At 45.9% G+C, this 13,606-nt stretch overlaps 1 long non-coding RNA gene across 1 annotated transcript; it reads right to left on the bottom strand.

Annotated features, from left to right (window-relative positions):
- Positions 1-3,551: 3,551 nt before the first annotated feature.
- Positions 3,552-11,802, bottom strand: LOC120369315. The gene is made up of 4 exons (XR_005583064.1): positions 11,105-11,802; positions 7,126-7,303; positions 5,429-5,569; positions 3,552-3,631 (listed from the first exon to the last, which is right to left on the bottom strand). It is a non-coding gene; the product is annotated as an uncharacterized LOC120369315 (long non-coding RNA).
- Between the last annotated feature and the right edge of the window lie 1,804 nt (positions 11,803-13,606).

The raw sequence follows: 13,606 nt of genomic DNA, 5'->3' as shown, positions 1-13,606 counted from the left end.
GCCTCAGAAAACTGACAGTTCTCGAATATGCCTCTTCTGCCACTGGGGTCTTGAGAAGTTTGGACCGTGTTTCGTCTGGAAGTGCACCCCAGAACGGTTCACCGAGAGTGGCCCCACCAGGAGTACAAGACTCCAAATGACATAATTCTGAGGGTCACAAGCCTCTCCACCACCACAAGGTAATGGTCCAAAGAGAGGTTTTTAGGTGAACACTTGATGTTATGGCAGGACATCATGAAGCACAAGGACAGTGATTTGGAAACAATTCTTAGGCCACTGAACTCATCTGACTTCTCTGCTATTAGTTCAAACTTAGTGAGAACCACAGGAAGCCAGTCCTTTGTAAATGATACTGATGTGAGCACTTCCTTTTACCCTACTTTTTTTTTTTAAGTTCAGTGTCAAGTACAGATGCCTCCAAACTTCTATCCAAAGTCCAAATATCAGATGAGGTAATGGAGGCAAAGACCAATTAGGTGAATTGAGCAAGAACTCACAAATGGAACTAGGTGCTTACCCCAAGCAGCTCCCATGGTGATACATTTGGCCAGTTTTGCAGAAGGTCTCAGCACCCAACACGTCTCCAATCTGCTGACCTCTTCAAAGTTTGGCCACTTACTCTGGTGCCTGAATAGAAGCTGAGCTCTTTGGAAAAATCTGGCCCCACTTACGAGTGCTGGCCATATGGGCCAATCCAAACCAGTGAAGTCTTCCTATGGACATCAATGGACTTCCAATCAGGTCAGTAGCCTCTAGCAGACCTTGGACTAGAACCCATCTCCCTTGATTCTCAGTCCTGTACTTTAATGATGATACCAGCTTTCCTCTTGAAGAACCCAAGCCAAAGGTCACTGAAGTTAATGGGTGATTTTCCATTAACTTCAATTGGGCGTTGGCTCAGGCCCCAAATTTTTGCCTTCCTCACAAACATGAAATTCACTTTCTAGATCTGCAGCAAGGACCTTTCCAGTAATAATAGGTGGTACTGCCACAGCATGTTTCATCTGAAGATCTCAAAGTGCCATATTGATAATCAGGCTAAAAACTCCTTTTTGTACCGGGTGCATTATTCCCATTTTAGAGATGAGTGAAATGCCTTTCAGAGTGTTTAAGTGACTGCCCAAGGTTACATACTGAGTCAGTGGCAGAGATGGGAATAGAACTCAGGAGTCTAAATTCCCTGTCTCTACAGAGCACACTATTTTTGAGAATATACATGTTCCAGCTGTTTGCATTAAATTGGTTGACAATCCACTGCTGTGCAGAAGTGTGAGTGAATAATTCATTGTGGTAGAGAAACCTGGTGTTGTATTCCCTACTGCCTCCCCTATCGGTAACTCAGAGGCGCAAATAATTAAGAGGATAAAATGATATGAAACCACCTATTTTGAAAATAATAATCAAGCCATTGGAGTCTTGCAATATCTGGTCTGATGTGCCCTATAACCAAATGTTTCAATTAAGCTCATTTGCATTTCCACAGCCTAGATCATTCCTGCCCCTTTGTATTACCACAAACGCCGGGATCTGAATGACAAACTAGCACTTCAGAAGAGCAGGATTGTTGTCGAACATGTGTGGAATATATACGCTGTGATCCTTTAAACAGGAGATTAAGGGACTTATCAACCGCTGTAAGCAATTTCGGAGACAAAAAGGTATTTGCAAAGGGCTGTCTCCCCAGCCAGGCAAATGCAATTGCAGAGCAGTCCCTGTCAGACAGATGCACGTTTAGAGGAGTGCACTCATTCCTCGGATGATGTAGCAGAGACAAAAAACCCATCCTCTATGTTCCTTTCTTCGAGGTTTATTTTCTCTGCCATTGCTGAACAGTGTTTTGCTCTCTGACGCTAACATAAATTTTCCTAGCAACAGTCCAGCATTATGGGATTCATTCTCTTTATTGCTTCTCATGGCGCAGACTGGGGAAGACAAGGGCCTCCAGAGAAAGGCAAGGAGAAGGGTCTGCCAGGGTGGTCCAGGCAAGGGGAGCTCTTGTTCAGTTTAGCCACCAGTTCCAAAGGTAATAATACCTAGTTCTTACCTAGCACTTTTTATCCACAGCCCTCAAAGCACCAAGGTCCCAGGCTGCTGCACAGATGACCCAGCAGCAAAACGAAGAGACCTTTGGCCCATCTGATCATTCAGTATCATCATCCCATGTTACAGATGAGAACACTGAGGTACAGAGAAACAAAGAGAACAGGCAAAGGTGGTTGGAATTTTTTAGCTCTAAATAATTCTTGAGTTGAAAATGGCTGTTTTATCAAAACTGAGCATTTTCAGATTTTCCTCTCAAATGTTTCAAGCAAAAATGTGTTGTTTTTTTCCCCCATCCTTTTGTCCCTTCTGCCTTGTCAGTGGGAAAAAATGGGGGGGCGGGCGCAAATAGGGAATAAAAAAAGGAAATAAAGAAAATTTTAAAAACCCAGAAAATTTTTTCCAACCCTCAAATTTTCTATACAAATTCCGGAAAAAATGTTAATGCACAAAATTTTAATGCCCTGAATCAGTGAAATGAACATTATTTTGACATTTTCCATGGGAAACCCATCATTTTTCAACCAGCTTCATGAAGCAGTTAATCATGATCCTGACCGCTGGGCCATAGGTACCGTATTTTCATTGTAGGTGATGTGTTTGGAAGTTGCACTATTTCACATCATGATTCTCGAATGCATTCAGCTGGCTGGGTGCTTGCCCTGCTGCTGTATGCACTGCCTTCTTGTCACTGGGTGCACCGTGAGTGTCATAGGTCTCACCCCCACTTAGAGCTGTTGGGTTCCAATGTGGGGACCTGCACTGGTTTCCCTCTAAACTAAAATCCTAGTTTAGATCTAGTAAAAGCTGCCACCACTCAATCAGGTATGTGGATTGAGACACAGTCCTTCCCCAAAATTCTAGGGGATTCCAAGAGCCCCAAATCCATGGAGCTCTTACACCCAGGAGAAATAAACCATTCCCCCCTGCTTCCTCCCCCCTCCCTTTTCCTAGGAGAGACACCGGGATTTAACTATAGAGGGATACCTCCTCCTCCCCTTTCCCTGAAAATTCACCCAAAGAAAGATCAAGCAAGTCCTTAATAGAAAAGAATTTATTAAAGAATGAAAAGAAAAGTCACTGTCACTGTAACCAAATTGGAACAATATACAGGGTCTAAACTTATCAATCTCTGGAGAGAATTCCCCCTCCCTTCTTTCTCAGTAAAAGCAATCACAGTACAGACTTAAAGAAATTCTATAGCAAAACACAGAATTGCAAATACAGAAATAAAAGTATAAGGATACTAGTTCCTTGCTAATACTCACTAGCTTGAATAGGAGAATTTATTGTAGAAACCTGGGAGGACTTGATTAAGATGTCTGGACTCTCTTAATTCCCAAGAGAGACTCTCTAAGAAAACAAAGAACAGGGAAAAAAAACTTCCCTCCACATGGATTTGAAAATAATCTTGTCCCTCATTGGTCCTCTGGTCAGGTGTCCACAGGTACTGCTTCTTAACCCTTTACAGGTAGACAAAAACCTTAACCCTTAACTAACTGTTTATGACAGTGAGTTTGAAGCTGGTGTAGCAGGATGGGACGGTTTCAGATCACGGACTATAATGCAGAGCACTGAAGGGACCTACATTCTAACACAAGAGGAAACAGAAAGCAGCTGACACCAGCCACACCCCACCCTCACCTGTATTCTACCTCCTGGGTCTCCTAGCCCCACCTTCTCCTGAGGTGGGGCTCCCTAGGTGATTTAATGGATCTGGGGATCTATATTTTTTTGGACCCAACACTCATCTTCCACCAGTCAGGACTCTGATCCATGAATCAGTGGGATCCATCCTTCATCTGCCACAGTCTGGAGGGGTCTCTGAGGGCATCCAAGTTTCCACAGGAAATTGGTCTGCAGCCCTCTTTGAACATGGCTTCTCATGAGACATTTGCTAGTGTCATTTCAGTAAAGGGACCCTTGATTTGCCTAAATAAGCAGAAGGGTCAAAGGTCATTTCATTTTGGGGTTAGGTCACCTGTGCACCCAGTGGGAAGACATCCTGGACTCTGAAGCAGGTATTAAAGGAGGTCTACTTTCTTGGAGACCACAGCTGGGGATTAAGCATTTTGTGGTTGTTTCAGCACCAACCGAGTGCTTGGTGCTGTACAAACATACAGCCCCGTCTCCTTTCATAGCACAGGAAAAACGATCACCCCCAACTTTCCTGTGTCTGTCTCTGCTGCTTCCTGATGCCCTCTTATACAAAGGGTATGTCTTCATGGCAGCTAACCCCGGTAACTGGCCCTTGGTCTGAGCACCCATTACTCTAGTTGGGTGTGATAGTGCTCCGCAGTGGAGACAATCAATGTTACTGTGTCCTCACTGTTTCTGCACTCGTGTGTGTGTGTGTGTCTGGGGCATATCCAAAGGTAGTCTGTGCTGAGCTGCTTTAGGGTCAGCTGTGGGAGAACTTGTCTACCCTTCAGGGGGAATTGTGGGAAGGGCACTGGAGGACTATCCGCACATGGGTGATTTAGCCTGCATCCTCACAGTTAAGGGGCCGGGCTCTAGCCTGAGTTAAACCAAAGCTCAGGCTCTAACCCACGTCCCCAGCCAAACATGCTAGTTTGGGCTTAAGTCAGGTCAGAGGTTTTGTGTGTGGAGGGTGGGGGCGAGGGGTTGGGCTAAAATCCAGGTAAGCGCTTGGGTTAACTGGAGTGAAGACATGCACTAAATGAACCTCTCTATAAATAGCATCAGCGAGAGAGAGTTGCTTCCCGAACTAACTACTTTTATGCAAGACACTATCTTCCTGGCTTCAGTCTGCCTCCGTCCCGCTCTGGATCCTCTGATATGGACACACTTCCTTTTGCTTTTCCGACCTCCTGAAATGGCTCAGATTCTATACACGTCCTCCCAGGCTCTTGCCATCTAAGCCAGATTGAATTTCCCTGGTGAACATGCGGGCCAGAGGATTGTTTTGTCTTCCTGATGAAAGCAGAGACAGGCTTGGAAAGAATTAAAGCCCCACCCATATTCTAGGATCTAAAGTATCAAGTTTACAGGGTGAAAATTCAGCTGCAAGATGGGACATTTGTAAAGCGCTCAGTGGGGAGGGGAAACTTCCAGCACTGCTAGGCAGCTCCCTGGTCATATAAATGCCAGAGATCAATGGGGCCTTTGTAATCTAAAAAGCAGTTCTCATCTGAGCAGTGACCTTTCATCTACTCTAGTGACAGTTCTATAGGACGTGAGTAACTATTACACTCTCTGACACTGCTTTCACCCTGGCATAACTACATTGACTTCAAAGGACTCACTCCTGATTTACAGCAGTGTGAGAGGAGAATCAGGCCCTTAGACTTCATTGCCAGCTGGCAGCAACAATTCCGCTGCTCTGTTCTTTATCCCCACAGGGCAAGGAAAAGAACAGACAACTTACATTCGCTGGGATTTCCCGGTTCAGTGATTTGTTTGTGTTGTTTAGCGGGATGGGTGGACTTGAGGGATAGTTGGTTCACCATATAGTGTCCAATCCGACTTTCCTGCTACACCTAAGACTCTCATTGACTTCAGTGGGAATCTGAGATATAAAGAGAGGGATTTTAGGGCACAAAATAAAAACTGACTGCCCTCAGTTTTTGGCCAGCTCCCCAATGGTTATTTTCCTGACCTTTCGGCCGTGGTCAGGCATCACAGAGTTAACAGGTTAGCCTTTATCAGCCTCGGGTGCTGTACAGCAAAAAAAGACCCACAGCCCTGAGACACAATGCCCAGGTCGACTGACTCAGGCTCACACTGCAGAGCTAAAATAGCCATGTAGGCACTCGGTCTGAAGCCTGGGATCTGAAACCTGGCAAGAGAGGAGGGTCTCAGAGCCTGGGCTCCAGCATTGTTTTTAGCTCCACAGCTCAGAGACTCGCTGTTGCGGTGGTTTCTTTGGTGTGTAGACACTCTGAGTTCCCCTAATTTACACTCTACTTATCGCCCTCTGGGAAGCAGAGGCTACCTGTTTTGCAGTGCACTCTGGTTTCCCCCCCAGCCCACTTGTCCACCTACCTCTGCCCCACCTACCTCCTCCCGGTTTCTGACCCCACCCCGACATGCCTGTTTCGCTAGAGACTAGGAATGGATCTGGCTTAGGGTTCACCCACTGTAAGGCAGAGGTGTAAAAGAATCCTCCCTGTTATCCTCACTGAACCCGGGCTGGCAGCCAGATCCTGAGCTGGGGTGAATGGAATGATGCCAGTTGACACTACCTGAGTGGGAGGTCCTAAAAGGTTTTGTTTGTTAGAATGTTACTAGAGTATTTCTTGTTTTGTTTTTCAAGAGACGCTCAAGCCACCAAATTTGAGATCCACATGTAGACAACCCAAAGCCCTATTGCACAGCTTGCATCTGCAGTTTTGGATGAGCCAGTGATAAAGATTAGGAAGATCCCTTAGAAATGGGTGTGTACACACAACATTCAGAGCTCAGAGAGCTCCCAAACTGGTGTTTGGATAAGAACGGCCACACTGGGTCAGACCAATGGTCCATCTAGCCCAGGATCCTGTCTTCTGACAGTGGCCAATGCCAGATGCTTCAAAGGGAATGAACAGAACCGGGGAATTGTTGAGTGATCCACCTCACATCTCCAGTCCCAGCATCTGGTAGTCAGAAGCTGAGGGACACCCACAGAGCACGGGGTTGCACCACTGGCCATCTTGGCTAATAACCATTGATGGACCTGTCCTCTAGGAACTTATCTAGTTCTTTTTTGAATCCAGTTATAGTTTTGGCCTTCACAACATCCCCTGGCAATGAGTTCCACAGGTTGACTGTGCATTGTGTGAAGAAATACTTCCTTTTGTTTATTTTGTTTGTTTGCCTGTTAATTTCATGGCGTGACCCTGACTCTTATTTACTCCTTCACATAACACAACACTTCCTTATTCACTTTCTCTACGCCAGTCAAGTCCCCCTTTTAGTTGCTTTTCCCAGATGAACAGTCCCAGTCTTTTTAGTCTCTCCTCCTACAGTAGCTGTTCCATACTCAGTCATTTTTGTTACCCTTCTCTGTTCTTTCTCCATTTCTAATATATCTTTTTTGAGGTGAGGTGACCAGATCTGCACACAGTAATCAAGGTGTGGGCGTACCATGAATTTATATAGTGGTATTATGATATTTTCTGGTTTATTATCTGTCCCATTCCTAATGGTTCCAAGGACACAGTAATGCAGGAATGGCTTTGCAGTGGGGATGTTTACACCCAGGCAGGGTGAAACTGGGTTCTCAGCAAATCTCCTGGGTTAACTGTGCAGCGTAGACATAGTCCTGGTGAAAAGGAGAACAGATTTTTGCAATTATTTCAGTGCCAGTAATTAAAATGTTACCAGGGATCCAGGTTAAAAAATAATTTAAAAAAAAGTGTTTTTCATCTTGATGGCATCCCTTTAACAAACACAAATGCTCTATTTTCCTCCGGCTTTTTTCAAAACAGCTTTAAACTGACGTCCCGAGCTCATCAGATGCGAAATAAATCCCAGGTTTTATTGCTGTATCTACCCTAACCAAAACGGGCATAAAAAAAGAAATTGTTCTCCAAAGGTGAAATTAGCATACTTGGCTTGGGAAGGGCTCCTTGCTTCCTGAAGCCTGCAAACCCAGCGGGGATTTCTGCTCTCTCTCACTCACTAGTAAAATGCTTTATTTGTTAAGCAAAATACCAGTACTATGCAAGGCTTCTGGTAAGACACAGTGCTGACAGTCCTATTAGGGCATTTTATAGCTTTTTTTTTTGTTGTTCTTTGGGGTGTCTGGATGAGAACGAAAAGAAAAAGGCCCCCGGGGAATCATCTACACACCGAAATTCAGCTCTCGTTAAAATGAATGTTTCCGAGAGCTATAAAACAAAGAAAGGCCCATTATACCAGAATGGGAGTGGGGGTGCAAAGCATAAGCACACTATTACGGCGAAAGTGTAGGCAAGTAACAGCTATAAAAACTGGTTGCAGGGCTTCTGTCCTTTTGCTCAGTGTTGCAAATGTACTGCAAACGCATGGTTATTATCCATCACGCGTGTTACGGTACTGCCTTGAGGCCCCGAATGCATACGGGACCCCACTCTGCTAAGCATTGTGCGCACATCTAATAAGACAACAATTTCTGCTGTGAACAGATTAACTATTCAAGACAAAGGGATGAGGTGGAACTATAATTATAATGGAATTACACCTCTACCCTGTTATAACGCCACCCGATATAACACGAATTCGGATAGAACATGGTAAAGCAGTGCTCCGGGGCAGAGGGGGCAGGGCTGTGCTCTCCAGCGGATCAAATCAAGTTCAATATAACACAGTTTCACCTATAACGGGGTACGATTTTTTTGGCTCCCAAGGACAGTGTTATATCGAGGTAGAGGTGTATAACTATTTACACCAGCTGAGGAGCTGCCCCATAGACTTGAAGTCAAGAAGGGATTGTGTCCACAAGTCAAAGGCTCCCCTCCAGTCTCACAAACCACTACAGACCACTCTTTCAACAGAACATTGATCCTGGGGCTCCCCTATTGGTTTACAGGGTTCCAGTTCCATCCCAAATTCCATCCCACTCACAACTTCAGAGAGTCTCATGGGAATTCTCATTGCTGGCTGTTCATCCAGACACAAGCCTTATGCCTCTCTTGTTCCTACTGGAGGACTACTGGCTTTCCCTCCTCACCAACGTAATCCCCTGAGAAGTGAAGAGATCAAAGAGTCCTTCCTATCCTGGGGTTTTGTTATAGTCCTCAACAATTATAACCCATCCCCATTCTGGCTTTGTATCTTCTTCAAAAGATTCTGGCAACTCTTTCTGGCTGCCCATGCCCGACCTTCTGCTCGAGGCAGTTTGCCTCCCTAATCCCAGAGAGGGACTGTAGAGAGGACCCCCTTCTCCCACCACCTTTATCTCTTCCTGCACTCTTCTCTATATTCAAATAGTACATTCCTAGCCTCTCCCCAGCTGGGAGAGTTTCTCCAACCAACAGTAGCCTGCTAGAATTTTGTGTGAGTCTGCAAATTGGTCATCAGTGTTGGACACACATGCTAGTGCTCTGATAATATGGTGCTGGCTGTGGAGGCAGAATCTGAACAGAAAAGAATAGAGTGGAGTTGCTCTGAATGCCCGTGGTCATTCTGAAGCTGCTTTCTGCTTGACATTGAGTTCTAACCATGTTGGCAGGGAAAAAAGTTACATGTGGTAACTCGCATAGGACCTCATATAGTCCCATTTCCAGGAACAAACAAACCCCTTGTGGATGCACATGATTGTGCAAAAGTGCTTGATCCCAACTCCTCCACCAACATTGTTGGGTTCCCAAAGAAATTTGGCTGTGGCAAAACCAGATTCATTAATAGCAGAATTGAAGATGTTATGTAACACTGTGCCAGTGGGCGAGTCCTCAGCTGTGGAGATCAAACCTGGGTTCTCAAAACATGAGTCTCTACTGCCTGAGCTAAAGACCCATCTCGATCAGCTGATGTTGTAGCTGGCTCCTCAACCTCTATCTTTGGCTCAGCCACCACTAGAGGGGGACAGAGCACCACTCTGAGTTTGTGTGCTTTATACCAATACAGCTATATAAGTGGATTCTGACCCCAAAATAACTGTGCACTGATACTGAAGTGCTGTTTTTGTACAATTCATTTTACCTTTCTACTAACATTTGATGTTGTTTCTCTCACCGACTGGTGAAGTCAATGGAGTTATGCCAGCAGAGAATTTTGCCCCTGATTTTTATTATTTTTAGTTCTTAAACTAAAATATTATAAATTTTCTATAGTGCAAAGAAAATGAAATTTTAATCTATTGAGAATTAAATTGAGCGTGGCTGGAAGTTTAACAGAATTCAAACCAGTAGTGCTTTAGATCCTGGTTCCATTTAACAAGTTAATGTCTGTACAGTGCTTTGAACATTTCAAGCACTGTATAACTAGTACGTATCATTATGATTGATTTTATTTTATTACAAACATCAAAACTGAAGCTGTGACGTTCGAGGAATCTCTGAGGCATGGTCTACTTTTAAAAGGTAAGTATACTGCCCTACCCTTCTAATGTAGATGCAGCTTGCACCTGCAAAAATTCTTATTGCTGGTGTAGATTAGACCAGTTCTCTGAATGAAATAAGCTACACTGGCAAAAGGACTTTTTTATTGGTATGAGTGTGTGTCGTCTAGGGCTTTTACTGACATAGCTGTGTTGCCAAAATTAAAAAAAAAAATCACACCTCTAACTGACATAATTAAACTGGCAAAACCTTTAAGTGTAGAATTGGCTCAAGTCTGTTAAAGAAGTGAAACTCACATTCTTAAGAAAGAGCTGATATTTTGCTGAGTGACACTTTAGTATTTTTTTATATTAGTGGCAGATGATTCGGGGAGGGGAGGGGAGGGGAGGGGAGGGGGGAGGAGGCAGCCTGCAAAATATTATTGCCCCTATGGTCCAAGCAGTTTAGCCAATGTCTGGGGCCCTGTAGGGTTCCCTGCCTTCCCCTTAGGATGAGAAATTGATGATATGAGTCAGGTATGTTCTTTGGTGTCATTTTGTTTATTCACTAAAATTGGACACAAAGTCCCTGAACACAGTGGAAACAAACAATGGGAGGCAGTTGCCATGCTCAGAAATCCCCACATTTGCTCCTATAGCAAGCTTCTGTGCCCAAGTAGCCCTCTCTCTGTGTGCTCTCAGAGTCACACTCAACTTTTTCTCCTGACTTTCTGCCTCCCACACAGACACCCCACCAACCAGGAAAAATTCCTTAGCCCACGTGTCTCAGCTCTGACTTGACATTTGGCTTAGCGCTTCCAGCGGCAGCCGTGATGGTCTGCAGCTGTTTTTACTACATAAAGCAGAGGTAATCAATAGGCGGACTATGGGCCAAATCTGGACGTCCAGATGCTTTTCAATGGACCGCAAAAACTTATGATCATCATTAGTTTTGTATTATTTTCTCTGGAGTCTGGAACTTGACTATACCTTGATCAAAAAATTTGGACCATAACAAAAAAAATAATTGATTACCCCTGACTTAAAGGGTCCTATTGCTCCTTCTGATCAGCATGACAGAGTGTGCTTGGCGCCCCCACTCACTTTAATGATGTCTGTGATTGGCTTTGGATCAAAGGCACCCCCGCTTGCAGGCCTTAGCACCTCTCAGCAGATATCCACTAGCAAAATACAAAATCTGTGATAGATGGTAAGGTTTCTGAGGCTTGAACTTGCAGTGGGATGTGTGTCTTGGGTAGAACAAGATGCCTAAATAATAAACAATTATGTGATGTTGTTTGCTGAAAAACAAAGAAATAAACTATTCAGTTTCACACTCACCAGACTGTTGCAAAGGGATCCAAATACTGAATCTCATGTGACCTTCGCTCGTGGGGCTGGGCAAAGTCTACGCACCGTCCCTGGCTTTGAGCCTCAAGACACACTCGAAGTGAAGACCTCATGTCCACCCCTCTTGGCAGCGGAGACCCCCCACAATCCAACCCCGACCAGGCCTGGGGCATCCCCAGACATTTGTCCCCTGGCACTCACCATCAATCCCCGTGGAACCAGCCCTGCCACAGCCACTGGCCCCAGCGCCTCACCACCGACCCTGTGCCAGGCTTATCTCCAGCCTTCCAGCCCACCAGCCAGATGCAGTGTCACTCCTCATCCCTGAGAGGGGACATGGGCTGCTGGAATCAGGGCAGTGCCAGCAGGCCCCCAGGGGTAGCCCTGGTGTAGGATCTGGACCAGCACTGGCCACTCAGAAGGCCGGTAGGGCTAAACCTGGTGTGATGAGGGCCAAGTCTAGACTTGAGTGAGATTTGTCATTATAACCCCCAGGCTTATGGTGTCACAGGTCCATAGAGATTTGGCCTCATGGACCCTCCCTCACAGGGGAGGGGCTCTGGACCCACACCTGAGGGGCACTGTAACCGCTCCCATGCACCAGGCCAGGATGACACTCACTCACTTCTGGCCCTACCAGCCCCTCATCATGACAGAGGGCTGGAAGGGCCAAACCTGAGCGGGCAGCGGGGTGGCCGGCTCAGCCCCTCCCCACCACTGTCAGTGGTACGCACCTGGCGTAACGTACGTATGGCTGCAGGTGCCACAAGCCTAGGCCCTGAAACTAGTGCCATCTCCTCCAAGCCTCCCCAGCAGCCCTCACACATCCCCCACAATCCCATTAAAGGTGTGAGCCTTCTGGAGTACATGCATCCGATGAAGTGGGTATTCACCCATGAAAGCTCATACTCCAATACGTCTGTTAGTCTATAAGGTGCCACAGGACTCTCTGCTGCTTTTGCAGATCCAGCCTAACACGACTACCCCTCTGATTTTGGAGTACAGTTTCTCTCTTCAGGGGCATGCAATAGGGAAAGCCAGCAAACACAGACAGACTTTGCACAGGAGTCTAACCCCCTAATACTCGTTACTGAAGAGAGAGAGCACAGATCATTTAGAAAACAACAGACACCTTGACTACAATGCCCTTCACCCTAGCTCACCATTCCCATTCCAGCTGTGTTCAGGTAAGCAGCGCTCCACTCACCTCAGCAGGTTCCTGCAGCAGCTACCCTCATCTTGAGCTAGTGAAAATAACTGAAAGCCCAGAGCGGAGCAGCTCCTGGCCTTTTAGAACTGTCCCATTCTCTGTCATGTGACCTCCTGATCAGGCTCAGGTGATCACAGACTCCTACTAGGTGTCATGTCCAGACCTCTCCCCTGACAAACTAGTTCTCCTGGGTAGGAGGCAGCCTTTTGCCTCAAGGTGTTCTAAGATTTAACAGCCCTCTCTTGTCAGCCCTGTTTCACCACCCCTTGGCATTTCAGTCTAAGATGGAGTTAAAAGGACAACAGAGAAGGCAAGGGGGCTGCACTGTCCAAATGGAGTTTGCCACTTGGCAAAGAGAGACACAGAGAGTTCGTGATCTCCCACAGAGTTCATAAATTGTGGTGATTCTCCATGTCATATCACAAGGTTCTCTAAGGGGCTGGGCTGGTGCAGAATCTGGGAGCTGGCTGTTGTTAGCCAATGCTTTCCCCATCACCTACCTGTACCTGAAGCAGAGCTCTGAATCAGGGGACATCAAGCCCTGGACTTATAACATTGTGCTAATTACCATGACTGCTCAGGTTATGTTCAAACACCATCTAATTTGCTAGTGAATGGAGATCCTTTGGTGCTTTTTAGGGGGAAAGGTTTCAGAAACACCTAACGGATGTCAAAGAACAAACCCCACTGGCTTTCAATGGGACTTGTCCTCCTAAATCCCTTAAGTGCTTTTGAAATCTCTCTCTGGGGCAGGACGACTTACAAACACTTACTCCCATGACTAGTCCCATGGACTTCAGTGGGAACTTTAGCACCTTGCAGGACTAGCCATCACTACTGCAAGACAGCTTAATTGCATTGCAAAAGCCACAGACGGGGACAAGAAAAGAAAGTGCAGATACTGAAAGAACCTGTCACTCTTCAGCTGAGTCGCAATGGAGAGCGGATGCCTTTGTGATGGCTGTAGCACTGGTCAGCCTGACTTAGAGTGCTGAAATTGCACCCACATTACTTCCCTTGCCATCACTTTTCAAAGTTCTCCCTCC

This window comes from Mauremys reevesii, linkage group 7 (assembly GCF_016161935.1).
Source record: "Mauremys reevesii isolate NIE-2019 linkage group 7, ASM1616193v1, whole genome shotgun sequence".
Taxonomy (NCBI): Eukaryota; Metazoa; Chordata; order Testudines; family Geoemydidae; genus Mauremys; species Mauremys reevesii.
This window is presented reverse-complemented; position numbering and strand designations above follow the sequence as displayed.